Source organism: Monodelphis domestica, chromosome 4 (genome assembly GCF_027887165.1).
Source record: "Monodelphis domestica isolate mMonDom1 chromosome 4, mMonDom1.pri, whole genome shotgun sequence".
Classification (NCBI taxonomy): domain Eukaryota; kingdom Metazoa; phylum Chordata; class Mammalia; order Didelphimorphia; family Didelphidae; genus Monodelphis; species Monodelphis domestica.
In genome coordinates, this window is record NC_077230.1 from 224,454,360 (window position 1) to 224,467,548 (window position 13,189).

The following is a 13,189-nucleotide window of genomic DNA, read 5'->3' on the forward strand; positions in this document are numbered from 1 at the left end:
TAATGGATAACTCTCCGATGATGTAGGGTCTAATTCTTAAAGTAGTCCAAGGCCTAAACATCAAAGGGAGTGCTTAAGTGTTCCAGCAGCATTGAAAGAGAAAGGCAGACAACCAAAGGGAAGCATATATGGACACAGACACATTCAGTGAGGCAAAAAGAAAGACTCAAAGAAAGGCATTTGACAAAGAAAAAGGTTTGTAGGGTGAGAGAGTTAGGATAGAGAGAAAGAAAGATTCAGAGATAAAGAATTAGAGAGAAACAAAGACAAAGTGGTGAAAAAAAGAAACAGGGGGGCACAAAGTGGGTTAGAGAAGGGGAGAGAGACATAGAAAGGCTTAGCAACAGATAAATATAAAGACAAATGCATAAGTTGGAATCAAAAGGACACAAAAAAGGTGAGTTACATGAAAGAAAATGAGAGAGAAGGAAGGAGAGGAGTGGAAGAGTTACAAGAAATAGAGACACAAGGTAAGGACAGAGAGAAGAGAGATATTAAAGAAGGACAGGCAGAATGAGAGACTGATTTAAAGTCAGGGGTACAGGGACAGAGCAGCAGAGATAGGGCAACACATAGAGACAGAGAAACAGAAGCATGCAGTGAGACAGTCCAAGGATAGAGACAGGCAAAGAAAGAAACAGAAGGGATCACAAGCAGAGACAGACAAACAAGAAGACAGAAGGAGAGAAACGGAGACAGTCTAAAAGCCAATAAGGAAGCAGATAGGGAAAGACAGAGTCAAGAGAACACACAGAAACTGGGCAGAGACAGACAGAGGCGCAGAGACAGGGAGACAGAGAGGCCACCATGGAAAGACACCGCCCTGAAGGAGACTGTCCGAGCCGCAGAGAATCGGGGAGAGACGACGAGTCGCACAGAGACAGAGAGATAGGACCACGAGAAGAAAAGAGGGGCCCAGAGACAGGCAGAGAGCCGGGGCCACAAAACCAGGTAGCAGAAAGGTGAGGAAGGACAGTAGGACAGAACTGAAGGGTCAGTAGTTTTTGACAGGCTTCTGGGGATCAACCGGATTCGGGGGAATGCCTAGAGAAGGCTCGGCTAGTGTAGGGGGTGTGCTTCCGGTTCGCCTCGCTCATGGTTTCATCTCAAGGGAGAGCACCAGAGAGACACCTTACCCTCCCGTAGCCTAGACAGACTCCACGTCAGGTTGGGGGCGGAGTCACGAACAACTTCCGGTTCCGGTAGCTGGGGCCCCACGTGTTCGGGACCCGTTTGGCTCCGCAGTGCCCAGATCCGGCGCCGCCGCTTCGCTCTGGGGTGGGTAGGGGAGAGCCTGGGGAGGAGCCGCCCGAACTGCCGGAGCCGTGAGTGCAGGCATGGGAGCGGTGGGGGGTGGGGGTAGGGAGCCGAGCCAGACCGAAGCGAGACGTTCCGGACTGAGCTAGGCAGGATGGAAAGGAGGGGGAGGGGCAGATGAGCAGAGACCCGCCCCTGCCTCCCCCTCCCTTCCCCGCCCCAGAGCCCAGTGGCTAGAGGGGTCGAGGTTGGTAGCCCCGGAAGGGGCTGCGGGGAAGGCCAGCAGTGAGCCCGGAGCTTGGGTCGAGAGCGGTGGGGCAGCACATGACGCTGTGACACCGGCCTGCGGCTACCCCGTTTAGCCTCCGTGGCCCCCGCCCATCTAAATTTCCCCTTACTCCAGCGGCCTGGCCCTTTACCTGTGAATTCACTACTTCCCTTCCCTTGCTTCCGGACCCCCGACTCCTGGAGGTGGGAGTGAGGAGAGAGGCGCACCCCGCTTTTATTTCTCTCCATCTGGGCGGAGAATGGGGGTAGCTCTTCGTGCTTCCCCCTCTCCCAGCCGAATGTGATTCCCCCCAATTCCGGGGCTTGCCTCTGCCATGCCCCACCTCCGCCTAGTCTGCCCTCACTGCTGGCCTTCCCCTTCTGTCCATGCCCGCCCCTGTCTTTCCCCCACCCCTCGACAATTACCATTTGCACCCCTACCTCTGCTGGCCCAGCTGCTGCCTCTCCCTCACCCCATCCAATCCCCTGAAAGGGACCTGATTATTTGAGAAGGGGTGGGAAATGATACTAGATTCCTTTCCTAGTTTTATCCGTGGGTGGAAAGCCCAGTGTCAGTTCCCTAGGATTTGAGGCCTATTGGGAATCTTTGCCAGTCGTGCCTTGTTTAACTGGGCATTGGTTTGGTTCTGTTCCCTAGTTGCACAGCCCCATTGGGTCAGTTCTCCAATATCTTTATGGACAGTCAGTGTCAGTCTTATTCGAATGACTGTAGAAGCAGTGTCCCACTCAAGCCTCAGAAGTAGATACTCTTCTCAGAGTTGAGGGTGGGGGAAGGGTGTTAGAGGTGTTTTTTGTTGTTGTTTTGACTACCTTATAAGCACCTAGCTGGCTGGATAGTTCAGATCAGCCATGGAAACTAGTTTAACAGTCGATTTAGCAAGGAAGAGCCTGGGAGGCCCTTTTTCTTCTTTCCAACAGATATCCTCACTCCCCATTTTAGGCTGGCCCCTGAGCCTTAAACCATAGAGCACCTGGTAGAGAGTGTGACAGTCACTCCCCGGGTCTACAGCTGCAAATCTTGGGTAATTTTCTGGAATCTTAAATTTTTTGGAATGGTGAGCATGTGTTTGGTGGGGGGAAGGAGTTGAATTTTCCATTATTTGGAACTCATAGCATTTCCAACATTCCTTAACAAATCTTTCCCCTCACAGGATAGTTTTGACATTCTAGGGTTTGACTATATTTACTAAAGTGAGAGAAGCTTGGGATGCAAACTATATTCAGATGGGGTAGGGTAAGTTACAGCTTACCAATGACAGATTACTCATTTAATTTGTCAGGGATTTAAAACTTTAAACAGTTTTTGTTTAACTGGTTTTCTCTGTTGTAACTCCCCTTCTATTTAGCAGACCTTTTAAAATAAGCTAATCTCTGGGGCCACTGCCTTTTCTTATTAATTCACCTTTCGCCTCTTTCCATGACCTGTTTCAGTCTCAGTCCCCAAGATACCAGGAGAAACAGGATTATCTTCTGGCTGTCAAACCATCAGTTCAGCCATGTTATTGTGGAAAGAGAACTAGATTGGCCATCAGATCTCAGTATTATCCCCTACCCTGCCATTAATTCACTTCATGTCCTTAACCATGTTGCTTAGCCTCTCTGAACCTTTTTCCTTATTTATAAAATGAATTGAACTAGCTGATATATAATATCCTATTTGTACGGCATCATAGATCTTGAGCTCCCTTAGAGATCTATATTGTTCAGCCTGAAGCTCTAAAAGTCCATGCTTCTGCTTCACGGAAACTTACTGATTTCTTCCCAAGGTTCCAGACATTTACCATGTTACTCACTTCTCCTGAGCTGAACATTGTGTCTTGGTTACATCCTAGATTCACCCATCCACTCTACTCCAGGTTCATTCTTTCTCTGAGCCTACAAGATATATCTTAAAAATCCCATTATCAAAACTACTTTCACCTCCCCTGCTGTATGGTGCCTATATACCTTGGAGATACCAACCTCCCATCAGAAATCACCACATTCTTTTGGTTGCTTTTAGCAAAATATTTGCCAAGAAAGCCTCATTTAACTCTTAAACACATCTCACTGTGAAGTTGCATAATTACTTTTCCACCATTCACCCTTGCATGTATACTTGCATGCATTTATACTTTATTTATATTTATACACTTTGGCCTGTCCAGCTTAGAGCTCCTATCCTTCTGTATAATAATTTAGGAGTAGGAAGGTATTCAATACAGAGAATGTCCTTAAGTCAAGATTCCCCTAATCAGTCCCAGCCCTTAAAGAGAAAGTGTCTCCTTAGTCAAGTGCTGTGGTATCATAGGATGTTGTTGGTGCCACCTGACTCCTCTTTCCATATCCTTATCCCAGAACAGAGGGAACTATGGAAGTTTCAATACCCAATCCTTATATCTCCTCTCTAGGCATTACTTCTAGGAGCAGCTAGGTGGCACAGTAGAAAGAGCACCATACCTGGAGTCAGGAAGACCTGAGTTTAAAATCTGGCCCTAGCTTTGTAACCTTTGGCAATTTGCTTTAATTTCTGTTTGCATCAGTTTTCTCATCTGTAAAATACTGGTAATAATAACACCTACCTCCTAGGGTCATTGTGAGGATCGAATGAGGTGATAATTTTAAGGTGCTAAGCATAGTGTGAAGCACACAGTAAATGCTATCTAAATGTTGTTATCCTACAATGCCACCGAGGGCTGTAGACATCAGAATCAGAGTGGTCTTGACATAGGAAAATTGGGGAAAAGGTGGAGGTCACAGAAGCCTCAAGAAAATCAACTAATTGTGATTACGGCCACTTTATAAAACTACCCATCCCAAGAAGACTTGAATTACTTAGTTTTCATTAAGGCCTTCAGCCTTCCATGATTTTCTAGGGCAGCCTGTAAGAACTGCTGTAGGAACTGCTACCTGTTCCATTAATCTTTAGCATTAAGCTGAGAGAGAAGCTTCCTAGAATCACTTGTCTCCTCATCTGCTCTGGTCATCCAGTTCAAATAGAAAATGCTTACTCCCCAGCATTCTCCACCCATAAAGCCACAATTTTGGTTTAGGCCTTTATGACCCAATCTAGATTGTTGGCAGTATCTTCTTATTTGGTCTTTGTGCTTCTAGCCTCCCCTTCAATCCATCCTCCACAAAGCTGCAAAATTACTCTTTCTAAAACAAATACCACCTCAACTCAGAACTCAGCAGTGGTTCTCCATTTTCTCCAAGATGGAGTACAGACTACTTTTTGGCCTTAGATCCCCTTTTAAGTGTGTTTCCTATCTTCATTTCTGGTGTTTCACATTTAACTCTTTATGCATCTCCTCTCCATACAGGTGGTCTGCCAAAATACACTCCCTATTCACTTCTACCTAACTTGCTTCATCGTGTACTCAATCAGGTGCCACCTATAGTGATGCCCTTCTTTTTTCTCCCTGAAAACCTAGTTAAAATTCTCTATTAAAACTATTTTGTATAATCTTTATATTTACTTGTCTTGAATCCTCTAGCAAGATAAGTATCCTGAGAGTGGGATATTTGTTTTTGTCTTTATATCCTCTAGGACTTAGCACAGTGCCTTGCATGTGGTAGATACCTAAATGTATGTTGAATTGAATTCTAAGATCTTACACTGGACCTTGAGAAATGTAGTATGATAAATAAGCTACTCTTCTTTCTGTCTAGAAGCATTGGTCTTATAGGGAAATAGGAAAGGATAAAATTAGCAATAATACACATTAGGTTGTAGGACAGGTGCAAAGCACCATCCATGTGGTTGCAGCCTTGTACCCATGATATGAATGACATATGGTTGTTTCTTCTTTGGACACCAGTCATTATGGAGTAGAAACTACAAAATCTGTTCACAAATTCTGTGGGTTGTATGCTTACCATATATTAACCTTACCCCTGAGAAAAAATACTAGGAAACAGCCAAGAATGTGTTGGTTCCAAAGTAGATTGAGATTAATGATTATACATTAATTCTAAAGGCAAAACAAATGTGTTAGTAACATGGTAGCCATTTATGAAATTAAAATGTAAACATTGGGTCAGTAGTTCATAAGTTTCATGACAATTGGAACCACGAGCATCATCGAACAGACACTAGATGAGTTAAAAAAATTATCAGTAAAAATACTTAATAGAAACTTGATAGTTATTGGGGGGGGGGGACCCTAGGGATATTGGTAACCAATCTTGACTCCGTAGATGATCAAATTCATCTGCCCTCCTCAGAGCATGTTCACTGAGAAGTGAGATCATAGGCTACATTAAAGAAGTGTGTCATATTGTTTCTAATAAAAGAAAAAATAGCCAAAGCAAAATTAGGAAAAACTAGTATTGGATTAAAAATGGTTTTTAGCTTTAATTAGGATCAGTGGTTAGAAGTTTCAGAAAGTAAATGTGACTCAGTGTAAAGAAATTGATAATAATTATAGCTATCCAAAATGGGAAAAGCTACCCCATAAGATTGGGTTTCCTGTTATTGAAAGAATTAAGTCTAGGGTTGGATAACTTTGTTGAGATAGTGAACATCTTTATGTAAAGGTTGGTATTAGACTAGGAAGCCTCATATCCACTCCAACCTCTGATCTTAAGAATTTCTTCTATAATATTCATTGCTTTTGACAATCCATGCTCCATTATTTTTACCTCTAATAAAAGATTTAGACCAGGAAGAGATCTTATTTAATAGGTAAAACTGAACCCTGGAAAAGTTGAATAACTTACCTGATAGCATAAAGAAGGAATAGTAATAACTAATATTTATGTGGTACTTTAAGTTTGCAGTGTACTTTCCATACATCTCTTTTGATCTTTACAACAACACTGAGATGTGACTACATTTTACTGACAAAAACACGGTTCAAAGTGATTGTGACTTAAAAAAGGCACACAGTGTCTTTAGTAGGATTTTGAACCCAGGTTCCCCTATTCCAAATCCAGCTCTTGTTTCTCTTAACAAATAGCAGAGCCAGGATTTAATGCCAAAGCTTCTTACTGGCCCAAGCTGTATTCATAATCTAAACTATTATATTCTTCATTATCAAATAACTTCTCTATGGCAGGGCTATTCAGTAACAGATTAGATGCTCATTGCAATTATTCTGCATCTCTCCTACCACCAACTATCATCAGCCCTTTTTTTGGTTTCAGTTAACTTTTGAAGGCTTTGATTTAACCTTAGTTACCCATAGACCTTGGCAGACACTAGTAGGCTGCAAAAATATCATATGTAGGCCAGAACATCCCACCTGAGAATCAGCCTAACTACATTCAGAGAAGCCCTTCTATATATTGGCCTAAGGATGGTGGGGTTTTCTAACACAGCATTTCTCAGGAAGTTACTACTAAATTATAGAAAGGCTGTGATCCAAAAATGGAGTATTTTTACCCACAAAATTCCTAAATGCATTCATTGCTTGCTTGTAACATCTTTCCTCTGATATATAAGGCCTATGTGTGAAACACTGGGCTGGACTCCCTATTCTTTTTTATGTCAGCTGATCCCAGAACTGGATATCTTCTTTCTCTTCTGCTTTTAAGTGATCTTTTCCCCCATCCTCTGCACATCTAATCCAGGGAGGACAATCCAAGTCAGGATTGATTGTTATATTGATCTGAGTTGAGACTGTCTTTTAGTAACAACCTTTTAGTATTTTATTTTTGTTTACATTGTTGTGGGCTTTGTGTGTATTCTCTTGGTTCTGCCTATGTTACTATACAAGTCTCCATAACTTTTCCAATAATTCATATTTATTGGATTTTTTTTGCCTAATAACTTTGTGTTGGAGGCTTAGAGGATAGAATGCTGGGTCTGGAATCAGGGAGGCCTGAGTTCAAATCTGGCCTCAGAAACTTACTAGATTTGACTATAGGCAAATCCCTTAATCTCTGTTTAATTCACTGGAGTAGGACATGGGAAACCACTCCAGAATCTTTGCCCAAAAACTTCATAAATGGTATTGGCTTGCTCTGGTCCACGTGGTCATGAGGAGTCAAGACACAGCTGATTAACAGCAGCAATTTTGTGTCACATTTATTTGCCACAGCCATTCCCTAATCCACAGGCATTACTCCTTTTAGGTTTTTCTTTCCACAAAAAGTGCTGCTATAAATATTGTGGAATCTGTCATTTTATTTTTTGTCTTTGATTTCTTGGTAATATATGCTGAGTAATGAGATTCCTAGCTCAAAGAGTATGAAGTTAGTTGGACCAATTCATATCTTCACCAAAGAGAATTAGTGTTTTTATGTAGCTACAACCCCTATAATAGGAACTGTTTCTATTTCTTACTAATTTGATGGGTATAAGGCAAAATCTCAGCCTTATTTTTAATTTCATTTTTTATATTGCTTAGAACGTTTTCTCATGATTGTTGAGAATCTGTACTTCTTAAAAGTTATTTGTTCATATATTTTGACATCAGAATTGCTTTTGGATGCATATATGTACATATATACACATACTTATATGTACATATGCATGCATAGATTTGTATCAATTCCCTATGTATCTTGGATAGAGAAACATGTATCAGATGTTTGATATGAATTTTTTTCTCTGATTTTCTACTTCATTTGGTTATGCATAAGTATTTTAATCTTGTATAATTAAATTTTCAGTTTTATTTATTTTTGTGTGATATCTCTCACTTTGATTATGAACTTTCCTCACAACCTTAATTCTTTTTTTTTTTTAACCCTTCCTTACCTTATGTCTTGGAGTCAATACTGTGTCTTGGTTCCAAGGCAGAAGCATGGGAAGGGCTAGGCAATGGGGGTTAAGTGACTTGCCCAGGATCACACAGCTGGGAAGTGTCTGAGGCCAGAGTTGAACCTAGGACCTTCTGTCTCTAGGCCTGGCTCTCAATCCACTGAGCTACTCAGCTTCCCCTGTACAACCTTAATTCTAAAAGGTGCCTTCTAGGCAACTTAAGTGGTGTAGTTGTTAGAGTGCTGGGGAGTCAAAAAGACTTAGACCCTAGCTTCTGACTCAAGGCATTTAAGCTTTTTCTGCCTCTGTTTCCTCTTCTGTAAAATGATGATAACAATAGCATCTACATTCCAGGATTGTTAGAGGATAAAATGATCCAATATTTATAAAGTGCTTTGTAAACCTTAAAATGCTATATAAATAATAGCTATTATCCTGGATTTTTTTAGTATGAACTTTATATTAAGGCTAGTTAATAGATATTTGAAAGTTATTTGAGTTTCAGATTTGTTCATTAGAAACCTAGCTTCCAATTGGGTATTAAAACAGTGATGGTACAGTGAATGAATTTTTATTCCCAACCTCTTCCCATCTTTTCTCAGCCAGCTTGGACTTTCCTCCATTCATATATTCATAGTCCCTTTCCTTTAAGTCTACTTGGTTCTTGCATTGTTAGCTATCCTCCATTCCCATAGAGGCCAGGATTGACAGCCCTTCATGCGATACCTTCAGCCTATGGATCATGGAATTTACCCTAAATGTTCTTTGGGAAGTTTATTTTTCTGGAACCATAAGACAAACATGAGTAATTTGTGATATACCCAGAGGAGGAGGGCTAGAAATTAGAGAACTAAAAACCATTTGATATGAAAATCATTCAAAGAAACTAGGAATGTTTACATTGGGGAAGAGAAGATTTAGAGAGGACATGATAGTTGCCTTTGAGTATTTGAAAGGTTGTATGTGGAAAAGAAATTAGAATTGTTTTGCTTTGGCACACTGATCAGAGCTAGGAACAATAGTTAGTATTTGCAAAGAAGAAAATTTCAGTTTGGTATAAAGAACAGCTTATTAATGTTTAGGATAATATAATGTGGAGCTAGAAGGGTTATTTGGCCATCACCTAAACATCATCTCCTACCTCTTTTTTGATGTAGTCTCAGATGATGAAATAGCTTTCCTCCTTGCTAACATCACTTCTGTTTGTGATATTGAACCCAACCCTGTCGTCTCTTCTAAAAACTTGCTCAAAATGACTCTGAAATCTACATACCCAGCCTTTTATTTGCTAGGATTATTTACAAAGATCTTGGTGAGGCAGTTCCAGGACTTCTGTGCAGCTTACATGTTTGTATTCTCTTGTGCTGAGGATACAAAGATAAAATGAAAACAATCCATGCCCTCAAGAACCTTACTTTCCATGTTGGATAATATTCATGCTTCTGTTTGTTGTTTAAAGCCCTTCCTTCACAATCTGGCTCCAGCTTGCTCCTAACACATTAGTTCCCTCTCCATACACTTTGCATCTGTAGTGTACAGCATGCTATCACCTTCCTTAATACCTTTGTCCAAATCTCCTCCCCTCCCCCACCTTTACTGTGTCTCCCCGCCTTTTAATGCTCAATCCCCGTTAAAAATCAGTTCGAGTTCTGTATCTTTCAAGAGGACCCTCCTGATTTCCCCTTCCTTTCCCATTGCTGAGATTTTATTTTATTTATATACTCTGTGTATATGAGGTATATGTGTATATGTAAGCATGTTGCATTCCCCAAGCAGAATGTAAGCTCATTAAGGGCAAGAATCGTTTCACTGTTTTATCCCCAGCACAGTGCCTGGTATGTAGTAAGTGCTTAATGCTTATTGATTAAATGATGTGTTTTCAGCTCCTTCATTTTACAGATGAGGAATCGTACACCTAACGACTGACTTGGATACAATTACTTGCCTGGAAGAGAGCTAGAATCTGAACCCAAGTTCTATGATGCCAAATCCAGTCCTGTTTCCAGTACTCAATTTTCATCTTGCCAATTTCTTGGAGCTGCCCCAAAGTGGAAACTGCTATCTCAGGGGGTAGTGTCTGGAAGTCATCAAGCAAAGAGAGGCTGAATAGCCACATCAATGATATAAAGAGGAGATTCCTATTGAGGCAGCCTTTGATAAGAAGGGAAGGAAAAACCCTTCCAATCCTGAGGTTCTAAGACTTATCAGTCCAAAAAGAGCTGGTACCATCTTTAAATTTTTAAAAACAAGAATTGCATTTCTAGTTCAAATATTTAACATTTACATTTGTCTAATTCTTTTCTCTTCCCTTAGGATTTTTCTACCCTAGTCGCAACCCCCCAGCAGTGTCAGCACACAGGAATTTTATGGCCAACTGTTCACAATCCCCTCAGCCTCACATGACTTGGCCACACAATCAGCTCTTGCTTTTTTTGTTCTTTTATACTTATCTCCTTAAATTTCTCTACCCATCTCCTTTTTGAAAAAAAATTTTTTTAATTTCTTTTTTTGTCATTGCAAGTCTTTGCCTGCTAGTTCAGGTACTGTTTTAATTTATCCTCACCTCAAATGCTATCATGTTAAATCCAATAAAGAATAAATAAAAAAATAAAACAAAAATTGTATTGGATAAAAAATACTTTGAACCATAAAATGTTAGAGTTGGAGATGACTTTAGATCATCTACTTCAGCTTATTCACTTGACAGATGAGATCTAAAGAGAAGATGTGACTTGTCCAAAATTATACAATGAGTTAGTGTCCAAAGAAAAGGCCACAAGTCCTGTGATTTCCTGTTTACACCATCTCTTACAGGTTGTGTTTAGTTTTGCAAGTTATATGTATATTGTTTATAGCTAGATATTGCTCTGTAAATACATATTACCTTGTGTTTTATTTACATATGTATACACTTGTACACATACATATGTATGTATGGCTATACTTCTCTATATAGATATGTGTGTATATGTATATATACACATTCTAATTAGGCTTGTGATTTTATTGGTACAGAAGAAAGCAACTCTCAGTTAAGAAACTTCTCTCTACTAATATAGACCTGCATGTGCTCTACAGCTTCATCTTGGAACTATCTGGGAGCACTGAGGGATCAAATGAGTTGCACAGGGATATCTATAAGTAGTATGTGTCAGAGATGAGGCTTGAAAGTAGACCTTTCTGACCAAAGCCAGCTCTAACCCCCAGGCACTATCACTTCATATAAATTAATCAGTTCCCTTTAATTTATTATTATCTTTTGGGTTAGAGCTTTCCTGATTCCTGAAGAATTTGTATCTTTGGCTCATCCCTGGGATTGTCAAAAGAAAATGCTTGTGTCACCAGATCCCCATGATGTGGTAACTAAATCCAGTGCAAGTTTAAAGACTTGGACTTTTGACTACAGAACCTATTGTAAGTTCCTATTCTGTGCTTGAGTGTTTTATTTAGTTTTATACCATAAGCTCTCCACACAAGGGATTTGTCCTTTAGTTCAGAGAAGACCAAGGTATTTTGCTGCATTGGATTTTCATGAAGGTACAGGAAGGCAAGACTAAAGAGAAAAGCCCTTCTATCAGACCTTTACATATGCAACCTTCTCATCCATGCCCTGTCTCTTTTGACCCTCCTGTCCACCAAACAAATTTGAAAAAATGCCCATGGTTATCCATTTTTTTCTTATTCAGTAGGTAATATTCTTATAAACTAGCTATTAAATTTTTATTTCAGAGTAGAGAATTTTTACATTTAGGGAGAGAAAAAGGGAATTAGCATTTATATAGTGCCTTCTATGTGGCAAACATTATTCTAAGTACTTTTTACTAATATTGCATCATTTTATTTATCACTTCTTTCCCAGAGGGATTGGAATCAGCACCTCTGTGTCACATGCATTACACCGTTAGGGAAGAGACATAGAGACTGGACTGGGGGCCTGGGGCAGGAAAGTACCTCTCATCACATTTCCATTCCTTTCTCATCTCAACACAGAATATTGAACCAAATTATTTTTAGATAGTTTTCTAGAGTCAAATGGGACATTACAGTCACTTGTACTTCCCCTTCTTGCCCCTACTCAACCCCAGGCATAATTTTCTGCATCCTGTTCTAATGTTCATGGAGCTCTAGTCAGCACAGCAAACTGCTTGCCCTTTAACTGTCCATGTGTATGCCCACTCCTTTTCCTGTTACCATCCCGATCCAACCTTTAACACTTCACTTCTAACTTTTAAGGAGAGAGGAAATATTTAATTACATTTAATTGACAACCACTACAAAACAGACTTTTGGCAAGCCCTTATCCTTTTTGTCTTCTAACATCTATCCTTTCTTAGGATATCCTTTCGTAATCATGAGGCTAGGTTTGAATCCTTGCTCTTCTTATTGTCTGGATATATTATGTAACTATTCAATACTTCAATCTCCATTTGAAAAATGGGGCTAATACCTCTGCTGCCTACATCACAGTAATGTTATAAGGATAAAATGATCCAATACATGTAAATATCTTTGCAAACTATTAAGTGGTTATTACTTCACCAACCTTTTCCAGATGTTCCTCTTGTGACTCTAAATTTCTCCATAAATTGTGCTATTCTGGGATATTCCTTCTCCCTAGGACTACCTGTTGAATTCAAGACAATCAAATAATATAAAGTTGAAAAAAATTTTTCTGGAGGAATGTGACAGCACCCTGTTTTTTTGTGATTGAACCCCTACATCTCCACAGTCCTACATCTCCAGCTATTTACTGGACATTTCTGCCTAAATGTTACCCTGGGATTTCAAGCCCATGACCAAAACTGAATTCATGATCTCTTCCTCCAAACTTCTCAACAGCCCCATCATCAGTTCCTTGTTTTGAAACCTTGAAGTTATCTTTCATTTTTCCTGCTCTCTTTTATTTGCAAGTTTGATTGATTCTTTGCCCACATTTCTCTTAATTTTTTCCCCTTC

General features: G+C 40.1%; 1 protein-coding gene across 9 annotated transcripts in view; it reads left to right on the top strand.

Moving 5' to 3' along the window:
- The first annotated feature begins 1,202 nt into the window (after positions 1-1,202).
- ZNF202 (zinc finger protein 202) overlaps positions 1,203-13,189 on the top strand; it is a 29,325-nt gene continuing 17,338 nt past the window's right edge. For 2 of the 9 annotated variants that reach the window (XM_007494603.3, XM_056794184.1), the window contains exon 1: positions 1,204-1,325. The gene's annotated coding sequence lies outside the window, so the exon portion shown is untranslated. Of the gene's footprint in view, positions 1,326-1,831; positions 11,648-13,189 lie in introns of those variants that run through there. The other 7 variants (XM_056794180.1, XM_056794183.1, XM_056794181.1 and 4 more) reach the window with 6 other exon arrangements.